The sequence below is a fragment of the Ips typographus genome, linkage group LG5, assembly GCF_016097725.1.
Source record: "Ips typographus isolate SLU linkage group LG5, UJ_Ityp_2.0, whole genome shotgun sequence".
NCBI lineage: Eukaryota > Metazoa > Arthropoda > Insecta > Coleoptera > Curculionidae > Ips > Ips typographus.
Genome location: NC_138426.1, coordinates 3,649,072 through 3,666,364, shown reverse-complemented (window position 1 = coordinate 3,666,364; position 17,293 = coordinate 3,649,072). Strand labels below are relative to the sequence as shown.

The window sequence follows — 17,293 nt, the reverse complement described above, 5'->3', positions numbered from 1 at the left end:
GGCTTGGGAACAACAACCACATTCAATTTAAATTATCTGGAAAGAACATCACAAATAGGTGCATTCAAACGAGTCATTAACAGCCCAATACCAACGTTTCAAGAATTATTCCATAAAATTTGCAAGAAAGGAAAGGCAATGTGTGTATCCTGGGGACTATTAAATCCTAAAGCAGTGTTTTAACTTATAACAGAATTGTTGGTGTTTTAAGAACTTGCTTCTTGGTTTTGTGATATAGATTGCTTATTTATTTCGTTTTATAAATTTACTCAGCATTAAATACATATCAATTTGGTTTTGTTGTGTGATTTATTTAACATGTTTTTTTAATTTCAGTTCAATTTATTGTAAGAGCAGGTAGGTACCTCAGTTAAAGAAATTATCTAATTTTATGATTGTTTATGAAGAAAACTAGACTTTTCAGATAAAAAACAAACTTGAGTGTACTTTTTAAAGATTGTATTTGTATATTTCATAATGCGTAAATAATACAATTAAAATAGTAATTTAACCTACTATCTGATGTAAAAGTATTTAACAGTAGCACCATCTGTTTCTAGCATTATAGTCAGAGAAGATACGGCAAACTTTATAAGGGCTAATTCTGCAAAATAATGGCATTTGATCAAATTTATGTATTAAGTAACTTGTATCTTTCTAATATTACCTAAATCTTATTCGAAATTTGTTTTTTCAACACTCTGCATATGGATTTTGACAACACCATTATAACCATAGCTTCAAACACCTTTTGTTTAGAGTCTTTTAGAGCAATTGATAATGGGACTTTTTAAATTTGGACCCTTTCAAAGCATGATAAGCAAACTCCAGATTAGGCAAATAAAGGTACCTGAAACATAAGCTATTTAGTGTTAGCAGCTCATTAATACCTCTACCAGAGTCCTTTTTATAGTATTAGGTAAATCACCTTGTCAGCTTCTGCTAAATACACCTTTACTCTATATCCATGTTTCTTCGAGAACCATTGGCTTGAATAAACTTGGTTTTTGTAGTGTTCTTGTAAAAATTCTTCTTGGGAGTAAGTAAATATATGGGTTGTTTCATTGTGACAGTGTCTTCTATTAGAAAAGGCTTCCTTTTCTGTTCCACAAACTCTAGTTCCTTCAGAATGTTTCACTGGATCCCTTGATAGTTGTAAAGTGTATTAAGAAGGTGGAATTTTCAAAACTGACTACCGAAACACACACATTATCTCTCACACGTAGTATCGCAGTTAAAAACAAATTAAATCAAAATACTCCTTAAAATATTGTACAATTTAAATCAAAAATAAAAAATGTCTCTTTGTTTACTTTTTGTCAACAATGGCGGCCGATTTTCGGAGCCTTGTCGTCCTGATTCATTACCGACGTGACTAGATGACGTCAAAATTCTATCGCGCTCGGAACGCATGTAATAGACAAGAAAGGCAAATGATGACGTAACCGCGACGGGAAAATAAATGGACCATAGTAAAGGTTTCTTGGTTATTGTGTTATTTATAATAATATTAAAATTTGGTTTAAAATAAAAACTCGGCTGAGAGTTTTTTTTTAATTTTAAGCCCATGGGCGTAAAAGTGCTATTTTACGCCCGCAAATGGGGGCCTAAAAATACACTTTTACACCCGGAAGTACAAAAAATAATTAAATTAAATAACACAGTATTTATAAGTAAATATTGCAAAATGTCTTTTTTACCATTTTTTTGATTTTAATTGATATTTTCATATTAGAGCTTTAATTTCTAATAAAATTAAAAAAAAAAGAAAATATAGTGGATCATTGATACTTTGTATTTTACAAAGTGTAAGTGTGTTGTAAGGTAATTAAACCTTAAATTAAAATTGCTATTTTAACATAACGCTTGAACATATACAATTTTAAGACATTTTTTTGAAAAATTGTTTTAGCATTTAGATAATTTATGTAATTTCACTTATACAAGGGGAAGCAAATTTACAAGAGGTTTTGCTACAATTTGTAAATCTGAGCCACAATTTTTGAACAGTTAAAATACTATTTTAAGAGACATTTCAATGTTTTTTGCAAACTTAAATGGCAAAAATAAACAGAAAAACAGTTTAGTTTACAGCTAAATTTATTAATGTAATAATGCAACCAGATATGTAAAGTACTAGGACTACTACATTTTTAATGGCATAGAATAATTTCACTCCAATTTGTGTGTTTTAAATAAAATTTTATTATTTGTTATTTAAATTTGGTATGATAATTATTATTATTACACTAATCTGAACTTACAGTCAAGTTTCATAATCCAATTGCTTAATCTGCAATAACGATAGAAAAGTCTTTGATAAAGCTATTAATAAAACAGAATAATAAATGACTGAAGCTTTTGTGTGCATAATCAATTATTACCATATTAGTGTAATAATCATTAAATTGACCCTGTCATCATTATCTCGTTATAAAAGTAGTTGCAATTAGTACTCACTTGGAAATAAAAAAAAACGAAAATAGGTTAGATATTTAAATTAACTGATAAAAATGTGCACTCCTAACTACTTATAAATTATGCAGAAACATGCAACGAGCAATTTATAGTACACGCAGGTTGTCAGTAAATGCAACCATTTTAAAAATTATGTGTCTCTTATAATTTTAAGTAGCAATTCAACCACTAAATATGCTATTTTTTTATAGATTTTCTAAAATTATACTCAGATTCTAGTAAAAAACAAACATTTATTTTGTTAGCAAAATTGGCTATACTTCTTCATCGATTCACGCTGCACTCTAATTTTACTTTCAATAAAGATAATCGAAACAGACACTTCTGACGTGAATTACAAGTTTGTTTACGCCAACTAACATGTTTGACTGGTTTAACATTCGAATGCAGCAGTAAAAGTTTGAAACTAAACTTAACCAGCAAATACTTATGGAACTTACCATCAAACTCCAGTACACCACTCCAAACTACAACAAATCGTGGACAAAAACCTGGTTAAACTATTCATTCACACTATTCAACATTTTGTTTTAATGACGAATTCTGCACAGGATAAGAGGTTTTTTTAGAGTTAGAATAGAAAAATGTCGCTAAACTTGTTAAACTTTCAAAAGTGACGACTTTAGGCGCGTTTCGAGCAGTAAAAGGACGCGCTTCTTCACGGCGTCGGGGCTTTGCGAACACTGGGACGCGTCTGGCGTCCCGACGCTTTTCAACACTAACATCGACGTAACGCAGAATCTCGGGATGATTTAAGAACCAGTTGCAAAACTTAGTTTATTAAATAAAAAATATTTTTTTGATGGAATATCAGTTAAAACAATGTTTCTTTAAATTAAATTTTATTGCATATTTAACAAGTACATTAAATTTAAAATATTTTTTATAGTACATGTTATTGTCAAATATTAATTATTTTTCAAAATTATCAACATTTTATAAAATTTTACATTTAAATAATCTCGAAGTATCTATGGTCCATTTATTTTCCCGTGGCGGTTACGTCATCATTTGCCTTTCTTGTTTATTACATGCGTTCCGAGCGCGATAGAATTTTGACGTCATCTAGTCACGTCGGCAATGAATCAGGACGACAAGGCTCGGAAAATCGGCCGCCATTGTTGACAAAAAGTAAACAAAGAGACATTTTTTATTTTTGATGTAAATTTTACAATATTTTAAGGAGTATTTTGATTTAACTTGTTTTTAACTGCGATACTACATGTGAGACTAGATAATGTGTGTGTGTTTCGGTAGTCAGTTTTGAAAATGGCACCTTCTCAATACACTTTACAACTATCAAGGGGCCCAGTGAAACATTCTGAAGGAACTAGAGTTTGTGGAACAGAAAAGGATGCCTTTTCTAATAGAAAACACTGTCACAATGAAACAGCCCATATATTTACTTACTCCCAAGAAGAGTTTTTACAAGAACACTACAAAAACTAAGTTTATTCAAGCCAGCGGTTCTCAAAGAAACATGGATATAGAGTAAAGGTGTATTTAGCAGAAGCTGACAAGGTGATTTACCTAATACTATAAAAAGGACTGGTAGAGGTATTAATAAGCTGCTAATACTAAATAGCTTATGTTTCCGGTACCTTTATTTGCCTAATCTGGAGTTTGCTTATCATGCTTTGAAAGGGTCCAAATTTAAAAAGTCCCACTATCAATTGCTCTAAAAGACTGAACAAAAGGTGTTTGAAACTATGGTTATAATGGTGTAGTCAAAATCCATATGTAGAGTGTTGGAAAAACAAATTTCTAATAAGTTTCAGGTAATATTAGAAAGATACAAGTTACTTAATACATAAATTTGATCGCCATTATTTTGCAGAATTAGCCCTTATAAATTTTGCCGTACCTTCTCTGACTATAAGGCTAGAAACAGATGGTGCTACTGTTAAATATTTTTCCATCAGATAGTAGGTTAAATTACTATTTTAATTGTATTATTTACACATTATGAAATATACAAATAAAATCTTTAAAAAGTACACTCAAGTTTCTTTTTTATCTAAGAAGTCTAGTTTTCTTCATAAACAATCATAAAATTAGATAATTTCTTTAACTGAGGTACCTACCTGCTCTTACAATAAATTGAACTGAAATTGAACAAACATGTTAAATAAATCACACAACAAAACCAAATTGATATGTATTTAATGCTGGGTAAATTTACAAAAGGAAATAAATAAGCAATCTATATCACAAAACCAAGAAGCAAGTTCTTAAAACACCAACAATTCTGTTATAAGTTAAAACACTGTGTTAGGATTTAATAGTCCCCAGGATACACACATTGCCTTGTCTTTCTTGCAAATTTTATGGAATAATTCTTGAAACATTGGTATTGGGCTGTTAATGACTCGTTTGAATGCACCTATCTGTGATGTTCTTTCCAGATAATTTAAATTGAATGTGGTTGTTGTTCCCAAGCCAAAGTTTGATTGGAACTTTCCGCCTTTGTTTACCACCAAATGTTGCAAGTTTTCCAGTTTGGTGAAGAAAAATCTTAAATTCTACGAAGGTCCCGCAATAACAACACTAATTAATAAACTTAAACATCCCTAAATTAAGTTTTTATTTCTTCTGTTTGTAGTTTTTGGTTCTGGAATTGCAGACAGCAGTGTTGTTTACCGACCCCGCAGAACTGGCGTAACCAGGAGCAGGAAATGAAGAACCCGGAAGGACATTTACCGCGATATGGATCGTCAAGCTTTTGATAGTGACTTAAGGTACCGGAAAGGACAAATTCATAATGGTTGGAGGATTGGTCGAATCGCGAAGGTGACAGATAAAGAGGCTACAAAAAGAATGAAGAGCAGCGTTTCTAAGGAAGACATAATAAAAGGACAGATATGGACCAACAGTAACGGGTTACTGGTTGCAGTGGAATTTGCTTCGACTGCGAGATGACATAATTACTCGCAAATGGGTCCAGACGGAAAACGCTTTGTTTACCAAACAATAGTGCCCAATTCTTGCAAAGAGAATGTGCTGCGAGAAATACATGACAGTCGCGGAGAAGGACACTTTGGAGTAAACTAGACTTTGGCTAGAATAAGAGGTCGATTTTACTGAAAGGACGAATTTCACTGAACTTCAGAAAGGACGATGAGGAATGGTGTAAACGGTGTGACCAGTGTTCGTTACAGAAGAGATCAAGCTCAATTCAGGAACTTGAGAGAGAGAAGATGAAATCAAACAACGACCGTATGAAGATGACACTGGACCACAGACCAGCTGGTGGCAATTATAAGGAAGGTGATGCTGTGTGGATGTTTCAACCCAGGAGGAGCAAAGGATTAAGTCAAAGATGGCAACGACACTGGGAGGGAACTTACAATGTGATAAAAAGGTTAAACGACGTCGTGTACAGAGTCCAAGGCGGCCCCAAAGGCAAGATAAAAATTGTCCATCTGGACAGACTCAAGAAATACCAGGGACTAGATGAAGCGGATCGGGACGATCAGCTTTAAGAGGGGGGGCAGTATAACGGTTTGGCGCCTACTATGCTTGATACTTACTGAACGAGCACTCGATTCGGGATGGATTCTGAATATCTGGCCGGGCGCGTGTTAAAGTAGGCCACTGTTAGAAAGCGATACACCGAGAAGCATCGCGAAGCGTTTTGCGGTAGTTCTAGAACGTGGTTTACCGAATATAAAAAAAAGGCGGTTGCGACGGTGGAGAGTAGTGGATTTGGGAACGCGGTAAAGTTTAAATAGTAGAATAATTGTGGAATTGTAGTAGTGTTTTTGGTAACTGAATTAATTATTGTACAGAGTGTTTTGAAGTGTAAATAAATTTATTAATTGTTGAGTTAAATTGACTTTGTGTAAACCCACGGGAAAATCGTAACAATATGCACACCTAGAATTATTATTTGATTTTTTTTTTAATTTTTTTCTTGTTTAGGAAATAACAAAGGGGTGTCGATTCCCAGACTCACCCTGTATATTGAAAAATTCAATCTTTTTAGTCTTAAAAGTAGAAGATAATGATATAGTTAATTACTACAACATTAGTTGTTGCCACCGATTTCACGTAAATTTGACATCCCTAGAATCACAAGAATCAGTTAAAAAAATAGATTTTTTTATTTTCCTATAATTTATTAAAATCGGCGCAGTTTAAGTTTGCTTAACAATAACCTAACTAAAACTTAAAAAATTAAACAAATTTTATCAAACTTGTGGCAATTACAGGGACGGTTTTTCACTACTGGCAAAATAGACTTATAGAGTGTTGTTAGTTAGTTTTTCTTTTTGTTTTTTGAACCCCCTGTATATTTTCAATCGTACTGTGGTTAGCACTACGTGAAAGGGCAGTTCAAGACGAATGTTTTGAACCTTTTCTGGTCGCTGAAACCCTAAAAATGGCGGAAATACAAAACTTTCAAAATTTTTACGCAATTTTATAAAGAAGATGTGAAAAAACTCGAATATCATGAAAACGGTTAGAGTTACAGAAATTTTAGCAAAAAGACAAAAAATGTTAAAAGCGCCTGTCTGCACGAATAAGACTTAGTTTTTTACTTGTTTACGAAACATTTTTTTTGTTTTTTGAACACCATGTATATGTTAAATAGTGCTGCGGTTAGCACGAAAAGAAAAAGTAGTCGAAGACCAAAATTTTTAAGCTTTTTACAGTCTCTGAAACCCCAAAAAGAGTGGAGATACGGAATTTTCAAATTCTTTTCTTTCAAAGAAATTCAAGTATCTCGGAAACGGTTAGAGTTATATTTTTGTTTTTTGAGCACCCTGTATATACAGTTCAAGACAAACATTTTGAGCTTTTTACTGTCGCTGAAACCCCAAAAATGATGGAGATAACGCGATTTTAAAATTTTAATACAGTTCTCAAAAAAAAATAAAGAAATCGAATATCTCGCAAACGGTTGGAGTTACAGGAATTCAGAATGACTGTCTGTGCCCAATGGACTAGGTTTACACCGCTGGCAACCGAGTAAACGCGGCCACAATTAGCAGAGTTTTAGTTTCAAATTTAACTGTTTTTCTTTTTGTTTTTTGAACACCCTGTAAAAGTTCAGACGTGTGGCGACTAGCATAAGGTGAAAGAGCGAAGTTCAAGGCAAATATTCTGATTTTCATGCGATCTTTAAAACACTAAAAATAACCGAGATACGGAATTTAGAAAAGTGTTAATGCAATTTCCAAAAAAAAGTAAAAAAAGTAGAATATCTCGGAAATGGTTAGAGTTACAGGAATTTTACAAGAAACCAAAAATGTTCAAAACCACTATCTGTACCCAATGAAATAGGTTTACACCCACTTACTTAGGACTGGGTAAACGCGGTCACAACTGGCAGAATATTAGATTCAAATTAAATTGTTTTTCTTTCTGTTTTTAAACACCCTGTATATGTTAAATAGTGTTGGGGTTAGCACAAAGTCAAAGAGCAGATCGAAACAAACATTTCGAGCTTTTTACTGAACTAAATAGTATCATAAAAGGTGTACTCGATGGATAATTTTTGTAGGTTTTATCACGAAATTTTTAAAAGAAACTGATCTGTAACTTTGAGAAAAATAAAACAAAATTGCATTCAATAAGGTAATTGGAAAGTTTAATTTTAACGAGATAAAGCGTTTTGTAAAAACCGGTAGCAACAAGTTAAAGCTGGATTAAGATACAAATCTATTTATATAAGGGGAAACAAATTTCATTTTACATTATTATACAGTGTGTTTCTTTAATGATTGCATATGCTATATTAACCATACTTCAAATATACAGTTTCAATATAATTTAAAAAAAAATCTCAAAGACAAATACTAAATATTAATTATTTTATAAGAAAATTAAAACTAAATATTTTGTCCTAATTTTTTTGAAAAAATAAATTATTTTGGCTGTGCAAATAGTCAAATCAATGGTAGAAATTGGATGTATGGTCTCAAAGTGACAATTAAGCTTGAATGAGGAAGCTACGCTGTAAAATGTACCGGGTGACCCAATAAGACTGTTCCTCGACCATATCTCGGAAACCGTTCGTCATATGATTTTGGGATAAAAATTTTTTTAGGTAAATCGGCCATGGAGAATCGCTGGAAAATATTTTCAAGTTCTAAAAATTGTTTTTGCAATAACCTGCTTTAACTTCTTAACGGTTTGACCAATTTTAACAAATTCGGTATTGTTGAAAAGAGCATTTCTTGGGCAATAAGAACCAACCAAATTATAGTTAATTTAGTTGAATCTTTCTGCGCCAGGGGGCTACTTTTGACACCATGACTCAAATTCCAAAAAAAAAATAAAAAAAAACAAATGAAGTGATATGACTTTTTGTTTATGAAAAGGTAGCCAAATAACATTCAAATAGGCCAGTGAAAACCGTTTTTCAAGTTCTCGTTTCTAACCTGAAATATTGAGAAAATGAGATTATGAGATATAGTCGAGGAACAGTCTTATTGGGTCACCCGGTACATAAAAATGATTATTTACTAGGGTAACTCGGTAATGGTACCATCTAATGTCAATTTGATCACCAGATTCAAAGTTTTCAGACAAAACTTAGTCTATGGTGGGAGTACCAATATTGTCGTACTTATTCGGTACTGTATCAAGCTTCTTTTTGGTGCATCTCTCTATTTAATCGTGAAAAACTCAATTATTTGCAATGTACTATAGACACTAGATAGGACTGTAGATAGCCAATGAAGGGTGAGTGCGCATCGCTAAGTTGTACCGTTTGGTCTCTAGAGGCAGTCAAATAAGTTGTATACGTTAATAGATCCTGTTACTTGAATTTTGGTATCAAAATTGACTTCCTATACCATTTGAGCTTGTCAGTGAAAATCCCAGAAAGAACTCTAGGTTTTGTTACCTTAAATTTTGACATCAAAACTTACTTCCTATAGGTTTTGGGCTCGTCATAAAAAATCTAAAATAAAGCATAGAACAGATGAAGAGCCAGGGTTGGATCTCCTGACTATAAAATTTAGACAGTTTCTTTAAATTTGATAATTTAGCAGCTCAATTATGGACATTTTTAGTCTCTTGCAAAACTTTATCTTCTTATCTCTTGCAACTCTAACCGTTTCAGAGATATTCAACCTATTTTGTTGAGTACAGATAGTCATTTTGAACATTTTTGGTTTCTTATAAAATTCCTGTATCTCTAACCATTTCCGAGATATTCGACTTTTTTTACTTTTTTTTTGGAAATTGCACCATTGCACCAAGACTATTCCAAATTCCATATTTCAATTATTTTTAGGGTTTTAAAGATCGCAAAAAAATCAGAATATTTGTATTGGACTTCGCTCTTTTACCTTGTGCTAGTCGTCAGACGACTTCACATATACGGGGTGTTCAAAAAACAAAACAAAAATCAGTTAAATCTGAAACTAACACTGCCAATAGTGGCCGCGTTTACTGGGGTTTTCAGCGGTGTAAACCTAGTCCATTGGGTATAGATACTCATTCTGAATATTTTTGGTCTCGAGAAAAATTCCTGTAACTCTAACCATTTCCGAGATATTCGATTTCTTTACTTTTTTTTGAAAACTGTATCAAAATTTTGAAATTGCGTTATCTCCACCATTTTTGGGGTTTCAGCGACAGTAAAAAGCTCAACATGCTTGACTTGAACTGCTCTTTCACTTCGTGCTAACTGCAACACGATCTAATATATACAGGGTGTTCAAAAAACAATTATATTGGACATTAACGCTTTGAAAGTTGTGACGGCATTTACCCGGTTTTAAGTGGGTGCAAACGTAGTCCACTGGGTGCAGATAGTCACTCTGAACATTTTTTGGTCTCATAACATTTCCGTAACTCTAACTGTTTCCGAGATATTAAACTTTCTTTTTGGAAAATGCCTCAAATTTTTGAAATTCCGGTATCTCCATTATTTTTGGGATTTTAGCGACTGTAAAAAGCTCGAAATGTTATGAGACCAAAAAATGTTCAGAGTGACTATCTGCACCCACTTAAAACCTTAAAAAAGTTTTGATGTCAAAATTTCAGGTAACAAAACCTAGAGGTCTTTCTGGGATTTTCACTGACAAGCTCAAATGGTATAGGAAGTCAATTTTGATACCAAAATTCAAGTAACAGGATCTATTAACGTATACAACTTATTTGACTGCCTCTAGAGACCAAACGGTACAACTTAGCGATGCGCACTCACCCTTCATTGGCTATCTACAGTCCTATCTAGTGTATATAGTACATTTCAAATAATTGAGTTTTTCACGATTAAATAGAGAGATGCACCAAAAAGAAGCTTGATACAACTTGGTACCGAATAAGTACGACAATATTGGTACTCCCACCATAGACTAAGTTTTGTCTGAAAACTTCGAATCTGGTGATCAAATTGACCTTTGATGGTACCATTACCGAGTTACCCTAGTAAATAATCATTTTTATGTACCGGGTGACCCAATAAGACTGTTCCTCGACTATATCTCATAATCTCATTTTCTCAATATTTCAGGTTAGAAACGAGAATTTGAAAAACGGTTTTCACTGGCCTATTTGAATGTTATTTGGCTACCTTTTCATAAACAAAAAGTCATATCACTCCATTTGTTTTTTTTTATTTTTTTTATTTTTTTTTGGAATTTGAGTCATGGTGTCAAAAGTAGCCCCCTGGCGCAGAAAGATTCAACTAAATTAACTATAATTTGGTTGATTCTTATTGCCCAAGAAATGCTCTTTTCAACAATACCGAATTTGTTAAAATTGGTCAAACCGTTAAGAAGTTAAAGCAGGTTATTGCAAAAACAATTGAACACCTCAGGCCATCTTTATTTTTGAAATAACAGAAATTTGTTTTTTACGAAAATTATAGATAAATTGGTTCGCTTTAAAAATGAGGAAAAAAAAAACTCTAGTTATTGTGCTGTTATTATTATTGTGCAAAATTTATAGAAAATGAAACTTAAAAATTTAAGATGGTAGTTACGGCCTCTGGTGGTAATTTTTAGAACTTGAAAATATTTTCCAGCGATTCTTCATGACCGATTTACCTAAAAAAATGTTTACCCCAAAATCATATGACGAACGGTTCCCGAGATATGGTCGAGGAACAGTCTTATTGGGTCACCCGGTACATTTTACAGCGTAGCTTCCTCATTCAAGCTTAATTGTCACTTTGAGACCATACATCGAATTTCTACCATTGATTTGACTATTTGGACAGCCAAAATAAGTTATTTTTTCAAAAAAATTAGAAGGACGAAATATTTAGTTTTAATTTTCTTATAAAATAATTATCTAATTAATATTTCGTATTTGTCTTTGAGATTTTTTTTTAAATTATATTAAAACACTCTGTATATTTGAAGTATGGTTAATATAGCATATGCAATCATTAAAGAAACACACTGTAAAATAATGTAAAATGAAATTTGTTTTCCCTTATATAAATAGATTTGTATCTTAATCCAGCTTTAGCTTGTTGCTACCGGTTTTTACAAAACGCTTTATCTCGTTAAAATTAAACTTTCCAATTACCTTATTGAATGCAATTTTGTTTTATTTTTCTCAAAGTTACAGATCAGTTTCTTTTAAAAATTTCGTGATAAAACCTACAAAAATTATCCATCGAGTACACCTTTTATGATACTATTTAGTTCGGTTTTAAACTAAAAACTAACAAAAGTTTCTGAGGACTAAATTAAGATGAACAAGTTCATTAAACGCACGGAAAGTTTCGATAAACCTTCCGGTTGATTTTGCTATTAACTTTCACTACTACCGCAACTCTGGACCTTTAAAACTTCCTTTGGGGAAAGTTTAGTTAACTTGTTGACTGAGCTGGATTTTGCAGCTGGAAGGGTTTAAGTGCTTAATGGGAGCAATAAGATACTTTTACGACAGTTTTAATGTATAGCAAGTCTATGCCCTTTTAGTTGTGATAAATTTGTGATTTAGTAGCACAATTATCTTTAACTACATATCACTAGTCCGGATTTCTAGAAATTTTGCTTTACAAGGCTTCAAGTCAATTTTAAAGTTTTTTGCGATTTAAGTGGACATATTTCTGTTAAAAATTTATCTAAAAAGCAGATTAGAAGAAATTGACTTGGAAATGTAGTGTATCAAGACAATTTTCGAGGTTTGTGACTTGAAATCGACATATTTCGGTTAAAAATTGACTTAAAAACCTTCTATTGACTAGAAAATCATGAAAATGAACTTTAAAACAGTAAATTCGTGTTTAAAACCTTGAAAATTGACTTGAAAAACTGCATTTCACGTTGAAATCATAAAACTTAACTTGAAAATGCAAAATTAGTCTATCAAGTGAATTTTCGAGGTTTTTGCCTTAAAATCGACATATTTCGGTTAAAAATTGATCTAAAAACCAGATATTGACTTGAAAACCTTGGAAATCGACATAAAAATTGCATTTGAAGTTGAAAACAATAAATATTGACTTAAAAATGCAAAATTGGTATATCAAGTCAATTTTCAAATTTTCCAACGTGAAATGGACATATTTCGGTTAAAAATTTACTTAAAAACCTTCTATTGACTTGAAAATCCTGAAAATGGACTTTAAAACAGTAAATCCGTCTATAAAACTTTGAAAATTCACTTGAAAACTGCATTTCACGTTGAAATCATAAAAATTGACTTGGAAATGCAACATTAGTCTATCAAGTAAATTTTCGAGGTTTTTGATTTAAAAATCGACACATTTCGGATAAAAATTGATCTAAAAACCAGATATTGACTTGAAAACCTTGGAAATCGAAATAAAATTGCATTTGAAGTTGAAAACAATAAATATTGACTTGAAAATGCAAAATTAGTCTAACAAGTCAATTTTTAAATTTTCCAACGTGAAATGGACATATTTTGGTTAAAAATTTACTTAAAAACCTTCTATTGACTTGAAAATCCTGAAAATGGACTTTAAAACAGTAAATCCGTCTATAAAACTTTCAAAAATTCACTTGAAAACTGCATTTCACGTTGAAATCATAAAAATTGACTTAAAAACCAAATACATAAGATGACAACTTTGAAAATTGACTTGAAAACTGCATTTCCAGTTAAAAATCATAAATAAACGACTTGGAAATACAAAACTAGTGTATCAAGACAATTTTCGAGGTTTCTGACTTGAAATCGACATATTTCGGTTAAACATTGACCTAAAAATCAAATATTGACTGGAAACTCTTAAAATTTGATTTTTAAACTGTTTTTCAAGTTGAAACCTATAAAAAGTGGCTCGAAAAAACAAAATTACTGTATTAAATAATTTCGAGGTTTGTGACTTGAAATCGACATATTTTGGTTAAAAATAATTGACTTGAAAACCAGATATTGACCGGAAAATTATAAAAATTAACTCGAAAAAGCATAATTAGTCTATAAAGTCAATTTTAAAGGTTTGCGAACTGAAGTGGACATATTTCTGTTAAAAATTTACCTAAAAAGCAGATATTGACTTGAAAACTGGATTTAAAGTTGAAAATACAAAAATTGGCTCAAAACAGTAAATCCGTCTATAAAACTTTGAAAATTTACTTAAAAACTGCATTTCACGTTGAAATCATAAAAATTGACTTGGAAATGCAAAATTAGTCTATCAAGTGAATTTTCGAGGTTTTTGCCTTAAAATCGACATATTTCGGTTAAAAATTGATCTAAAAGCTAGACATTGACTTGAAAACCTTGGAAATCGACTTAAGAATTGCATTTGAAGTTGAAAACAATAAATATTGACTTGAAAATGCAAAATTAGTCTACCAAGTCAATTTTTAACTTTTCAACGTGAAATTGACACATTTTGGTTAAAAATTTACTTAAAATCCAAATATTGACTTGAAAATCATGCAAATAAACTAAATCCGTCTTTTAAACTTTCTTTGAAAACTATTTTCAAGGTTTGTGACTTGAAATCGACATATTTCGGTAAAAAATTTACCTAAAAATCATATATTGACTTGAAAACTCTTAAAATTTGACTTTTAAACTGTTTTTCAAGTTGAAACCTATAAAAAGTGACTTGAAAATACAAAATTACTGTTTTGTTATATTTCGAGGTTTGTGACTTGAAATCGACATATTTTGGTTAAAAATAGTTGACTTGAAAAAGCATAATTAGTCTATAGAAGTCAAATTTAAAGGTTTGCGAACTGAAGTGGACATATTTCTGTTAAAAATTTACCTAAAGAGCAGATATTGACTTGAACACTGCATTTGAAGTTGAAAATTATGAAAATTGACTTGGAAATGTAGAGTATCAAGACAATTTTCGAGGTTTGTGACTTGAAATCGACATAATTCGGTAAAAAATTGACTTAAAAATCTTGCATTGACTTGGAAATTATGAAAATGAACTTAAAACAGTAAATTCGTGTTTAAAACCTTGAAAATTGACTTGAAAACTGCATTTCACGTTGAAATCATAAAACTTGACTTGAAAATGCAAAATTAGTCTATCAAGTAAATTTTCGGTGTTTTTGGCTTAAAATCGACATATTTCGGTTAAACATTGATCTAAAAACCAGATATTGATTTGAAAACCTTGGAGATCGACTTAAAAATTGCATTTAAAAATGCAAAATAGGTCTCTCAAGTCCTTTTTCAAATTTTCCAACGTGAAATGGACATATTTCGGTTAAAAATTTACTTAAAAACCAAATATTGAATTGAAAGCAATTTTCAAGGTTTGTGACGTGAAATCGACATATTTCGGTTAAGAATTTACTTAAAAACCAAATACATAAGATGACAACTTTGAAAATTGACTTGAAAACTGCATTTCAAGTTAAAAATCATAAAAAACGACTTGGAAATGCAAAACTAGTGTATCAAATAAATTTTTGAGGTTTCTGACTTGAAATCGACATATTTCGGTTAAAAATTGACCTAAAAATCAAATATTGACTGGAAACTCTTAAAATTTGGTTTTTAAACTGTGTTTCAAGTTGAAACCTATAAAAAGTGGCTTAAGAATACAAAATAACTGTATTAAGTTATATTTCGAGGTTTGTGACTTGAAATCGACATATTTTGGTAAAAAATAATTGACTTAAAAACCAGACATTGACAGGAAAATTATAAAAATTAACTTGAAAATGCATAATTAGTCTATAAAGTCAATTTTAAAGTTTTGCGACTTGAAGTGGACATGTCTGTTAAAAATTTACCTAAAAAGCAGGTATTGACTTGAAAACTGCATTTGAAGTTGAAAATAAAAAAATTTGCTCAAAAATATAAAATTACAATATTTCAAGATTTGTAACAAAATTAAAAAATTTCCGTTAAAAATTGTCTTAAAAAATACCAAATAAATAACCTGAAAATTATGAAAATAAACTTTAAAACACTAAATTCGTGTTTAAAACCTTGAAAATTGTCTTGAAAACTGGCTTTTCAGGTTGAAAATTATGAAAATTGACTTGGAAATGTAGTGTAACAAGACAATTTTTGAGGTTTGTGACGTGAAATCGACATTTCGGTTGAAAATTGACTTAAAAACCTTCTATTGACTTGAAAATCATGAAAATGGACTTTAAAACAGTAAATCCGTCTATAAAACTTTGAAAATCCACTTAAAAACTACATTTCACGTTGAAATCATGAAAATTGACTTGGAAATGCAAAATTAGTCTATCGAGTGAATTTTCGAGGTTTTTGCCTTAAAATCGACATATTTCGGTAAAAAATTGATCTAAAAACCAGATATTGACTTGAAAACCTTGGAAATCGACATAAAAATTGCATTTGAAGTTGAAAACAATAAATATTGACTTCAAAATGTAGTTCAAGTCAATTTTTAAAATTTTCAACGTGAAATTGACATATTTTGATTAAAAATTTACTTTAAAACCAGATATTGACTTGAAAATCATGCAAATAAACTAAATCCGTCTTTCAAACTTTCTTTAAAAACTGTATTTCAAGTTCAAAATCATGAAAATTTGCTTAAAAATGCAAAATAAATAAATTAGTTTTTTGGTTTTTCCTACTCGATATATTACCAAGAAATGATCTGTGTCTCCGTCTACTCCTCTAAGGCTTCTCACATCTAAGACATTGCTCCCATGTCGTCCACCACAACATGGTCGATCTAGTTACAAGCCACATGGTAATTCTATTAGTCTTTGTCCGATGTCGTTGGATATATTGTGAAGGCTATGTTGGACCTATTGTCGGTCTTAAGATTGGTTCTTTACCTATTATTGCGTTGAAATCCCCGCATAGTAATATCATATCCTGTTTGAGCAAGCTTTCTACTGTTCTTTCAAGTAAGTCGTAGAAGGAGTCCTTAGTGACTTAGTCCTTTGTCTTCTGTGGGAACGTATACTGATAGTAAGGATATGTTATACCAATGTGCCTTTATTCGTATGTAGCAGAGCCTTTATCACTTATGGGTTCAAAATTCAGAATACTGTCCACAAGTTGCTCTTTTATGACGAAACCAGTTCCACCCTCATGTCGTCCATACTGATTTCCACTAAAAAATACCACAGATCCACTTATTCTCAGGTTTCCGCTATCATGCCACCTCAACTCCTGTACCGCCACGAGTTGTTGTATGGCACTGTTAGCAGCTTCCGTTCTGTACCAGCTAAGCACGTTCCATGTCCTAATATTCATAATTCACTTTCGTTGCGAGTTTCGTCTTCTAAGTTGACCAGTTTGACTCCGATGCATACGTGCAGTTTCCATAACTAGCTCCTTCCGCTCAACCCTCAAGAACTGGAGGACCAGAATTTTCTGTTCGGGTTCATTCCCTTAGCCGAGAAGTTCCGGTTTTTAGGCGCAGGAAAATCGCCGTTTACCCTCTTCCGTTAGCTGCCATTGTACG

At 31.7% G+C, this 17,293-nt stretch overlaps 1 protein-coding gene across 5 annotated transcripts in view; it reads right to left on the bottom strand.

The window, feature by feature from the left end:
• LOC145729587 (diuretic hormone receptor-like) overlaps positions 1 to 17,293 on the bottom strand; it is a 236,468-nt gene that overhangs the window by 217,770 nt on the left and 1,405 nt on the right. Inside the window, exon 1 of one of the 5 annotated variants that reach the window (XM_081980406.1) lies at positions 2,919 to 3,151. The exons of the other annotated variants lie outside the window; for them this stretch is intronic. The gene's annotated coding sequence lies outside the window, so the exon portion shown is untranslated. Of the gene's footprint in view, positions 1 to 2,918; positions 3,152 to 17,293 lie in introns of those variants that run through there. 5 annotated transcript variants of the gene reach the window in all.